This window comes from Pezoporus occidentalis, unplaced genomic scaffold (genome assembly GCF_034315485.1).
Source record: "Pezoporus occidentalis ecotype Australia unplaced genomic scaffold, CSIRO_AGI_Poc_V1 ctg229, whole genome shotgun sequence".
Taxonomy (NCBI): domain Eukaryota; kingdom Metazoa; phylum Chordata; class Aves; order Psittaciformes; family Psittacidae; genus Pezoporus; species Pezoporus occidentalis.
Window position 1 is genome coordinate 71775 of NW_026914169.1, and position 4070 is coordinate 75844.

The following is a 4070-nucleotide window of genomic DNA, read 5'->3' on the forward strand; positions in this document are numbered from 1 at the left end:
CATGTGTGACACATGCTCATGGCTTAGCCCTGTGCCTGTGGATCTGCAGTTTTGGGTAGCAGTACCACAGTGCAAGTACCTCCTGGCACTCCCAAGCTGTTTCCTTTCCTGGGTCTTCCACACCATGGCCAGGCCCTTTCATGTAGTTCTGTGGCCAAGAGAACACAAACACCTTTGGTGGGAGTGGGAATGAAGAATGTTTCAGTCACACAACAGGAGTGGCACATCCCACTCTTTGTCGAGCCATTTCCCACCCCGCTGGTGCCCTGTGGCTGGAGCTGGCTTGCAGCCCTGTGCTCCAAGCGGCACTAACAGGTGCACCAGTGCCAAAGGCTGCTGCCTCATTACGTCAGAAACCTCTGGGAATCAGCCTTTCCAGAGGAGCCTCCTGCGCATTGGCTGGCACATGCCTCATGCTGAGTGGCACCGTGGCATTTCCACAGCATTTGAGAACTGGGCTGCATCCCCAGAGCATGAGCAGGAGGTCAAGGGAGGGGATTCTGCCCCTATGCTCCTCTCTGGGGAGACCCCCACTGCAGTCCTGCATCCAGCTCTGGGGCAACAATGCAAGAGGGACATGGAGCTGCTGGAGTGAGTCCAGAGGAGGCCACAGAGATGTTGCAAGGGCTGGAGCAGCTCTGCTATGGAGGCAGGCTGAGAGAGCTGGGCTGGTTCAGCCTGGAGAAGGGAAGGCTCCTTAAGGGGAGACCTTAGAGCAGCTCCAGTGCCTAAAGGGGCTACAAGAAACCTGGAGAGGGGCTTTGGACAAGGGCTTGTAGGGGGAATGGCTTTAACCTGACAGAGGGGAGATTGAGATGAGCTCTTCAGAAGAAGTTCTTCCCTATGAAGGTGGTGAGGCCCTGGCACAAGTTGCCCAGAGAAGCTGTGGCTGCCCCATCTCTGGCAGCGTTCAAGGCCAGGTTGGACGGGGCTTGGAGCAACCTGGTCTAGTGGAAGGTGTCCCTGTCCATGGCAGGGGGTTGGAACTGGATGAGCTTTAAGGTCCCTTCCAACTCAAACCAGGCCAGGATACTGTGGTTCTATCTCCAGATGTAATGCGCAAGGACAGTGTTGGCAAATGCTCACCTGCACCACTTACAGGCTTTTTGGAAGGACTCACACTGCTAGGACTGGCTGCGACCAGTACCAAGTGATTCTGTTACCAGCAGGTGCACATGGGTTTTCGCACTCAAGCTCCCTTCCCTGGGACCAGCAGCAGTGATCTCTGCCAGGCTTGCCCCAGAGGTACCTTTAGCCTGGGCAGCTTCAGTATAAGGGAAAACTGTAGGGAAAAGCACACAGGCAGTGAAGGAATGGGATAGTGGAATTGACCACAAATAGTCATACAGAGTCCAGCTGAAGGTTTTTAGATCAGAGTTTGAAGTGTCCCACTAACACCTAAGAGCAAAGCACAGCTCAGACAACCACTAGGATCGCAGTCAGGCTCTCACAGAGCTGCCGGTGAAGCACCATGTCTATGGGGGTGCTCCTGCAATGAAGAGGCCCATGGGCAGGAGCTCCAGGCTCAGTGCTTTGCAGTGATGGTGCTATGAAGGAGAAGGGGAGTCTCAGCCCAAGAAAGAGGAAGAGATGGAAGCTACTGCAGTGCAAACACAGCCATGCCCAAGCTCCATGGGCTGAGTAAAGCAGGCACCAGCATCAGCACTCAGGCACCTCCAGAAGAGCGTGGGGGCCTTATGAGTGACACCCAAAAGGTGGCAACAGGCTCCTTTGCCCATGGTGATCTTGTGTACAACTAGTTCCTCCTGCTCTCCTCAGCCAACCTGTCCTAGCAGGTCCCAGCATTCCCCAGTGTGCCTGGTCCTGCCCCACAACTCTCTCCCCACTGAATACAACTCCTCATGCTTCTTTTAAAACTTTTATTCCACAATATAGAATTCTTTTAATTATAATCTAGGGCCATGTCCATTGTGATAGTATAGCCCCTGCCACCTCTGTGCCCTGCCAGGGACAGGCGTGAGCTGGCTGACCATGGTCTACCAGAGGTTTAGGGGAACAGCCAGAATGGATTAAGAAACAATAAACCAACTGCTTTGCACACCCTTCATTCATATATCCATGTTTTCTGGGTCAGAAAAGTTCCACAAGGAACCAGAGGCAGAAAAACCACTCACACTGCAAGAAAGGGCTGTGGTCAGAGGTTGGTGGCAGCTCTCAGCCCTGCCCACACTACACCGTTGGCCTGCCATCACTCTATACACGCTGACAGGACCTTTGGTTTGGTTCTCATTCTGCTATAGAAAATTGGGAGCAACAGCAGTGGACCTGAGGAGACGTTGGAGGAGAGAAGTGTGAGCATCCAGAGCACTGCCACTGCTCCTCCAGCACCAGGGGATAAGGAGACAGCTGGGCAAGGTGCCCCATGTCCTGCTACCCGGCCACCCTCTGCATGTCCCTCACAGAATCCTCCCCTGCTATGTAAGGGATGGGAGGGGAGAGGAGAAGGCAGGGTCCAACAAGGCAAGGGGAGACATGGTCCAGCAAAGTGGCACTCTTCTCTCCAACCTCCTGAGTTGTCTCTGTCCACTGCCACGAGCATCTCCTCTAGTCCCACTAAAAGCTCTCATCATGCCATAGCACAGTTGCAACAGGCAGAGACAAGCTAAGGAAGTTGCTTCCTGTATCTCTCTCCCACCACTTCTCTCAGTGCCTGCTATGGGTCTGGTTTTGAGCCTTTCCTCCTACCAGGTGTTTGGCCAAACCTGCGCTCTACCAGTTGAAAAGCCAGGCCAGGACTCTCCCAGCTTTCTCCAGGAGAAAGCATATGAAGACACGTTCCCCAGTCTTCTGAGGACATGACATGATCTGCTCCAGTTCCTGGCTGTTCTACAGGCAGGATGACACTCTGCTGAGGTCCAGAGGAGAATAGTTTCCTGCCCCAAGTGCTGGGTGTGAAAAACAGGCTTTAGCTGAAGGCTTGTCCACACTGCCGTTGGGGTCAGGAGACCCCACAACCCTCCTCAGCTCCTATGTCTCCCTCAGGATGAATCTGTTGCAGCTCATCCTACTCCAGAGCTGAAGTAGGGTATGAGGAGATAAAGGACAGGTTGATCCAGCCTCTGGTTACTGCAACCAGGGAAAGCCGTTTACCCACTCCACCGTCTGGGAAGAGCATCTCTCTTTCTCTGCTTGAGGGCACCAGGGGAGATTTGCTGAGTCAGGTTTGCAGAACTGAGACTTCCGGAAGCACCACCATGAAACTTCACCATCAGGTTTGTCACTGTCAAGCACTTCCATACGATAATGATCTCTTGTGTGTTGGCCCTCTCTGGAAGCTGGGAATGCCGACACAAAAGAGCTGGAAAACAAGCAGGCTCCTCCCACAACTTGGACAGGAGATGAGAAACACCCAATCCTGCCTCTCCTCAATGGAGCAATTCAATATATGTTTTAAATCAGTGCACAAATTGATGTTAAAATCCCAAACCAACCCCGCTGGCATTAGCACAGCTTAAGGGCACCCCCACACCCTCACGCCAGGCAGCTTGTAAGGAGGGCAGATGAAAGAACAGGGCTGGAAACACCAAAGCCTTCAGGAGCATCTGCAGACTTCACGTCAGTGAGGGCCCCGTGGGGTGGCAGCACCAGAGCTGCTCCTCAACCCAGACACTGACAGCTGACTAAGCTCCTGAACCGGCCACAGCCTGGATGAAAGGAAAGAAGAGCTCCTTCCAGCTCAGCACATCCTCAGGAAGAGCCATCCACCCAGACTGAGAGGAGACAAGCATGAGGGTCAGCACATGAAGAGACCCCAGCTTCTAGCCAAGTGTCAGTTACTGACCAGCCATGGAACAGAGAGAGATCAGTACCTGAGGCACCAGCTGCTTGAACCCAATGTACCAAAGAGCTGACCCCAAACCCTTGCACCTCCTCTGCATCACCATTCAAAGAGAGACAACCTGACAGCACGAAGAACTGCAACCAAAGACTAACTGACCCCAAAATACTCAGACAAGAGAGGCTGGAAGAGCCAACCAGGCCTCCTCAAGCAGTCCATGCCTTCAGCTCTCACTCTTTATGGCTATCCCATAGACTGGAGACTGCAGACG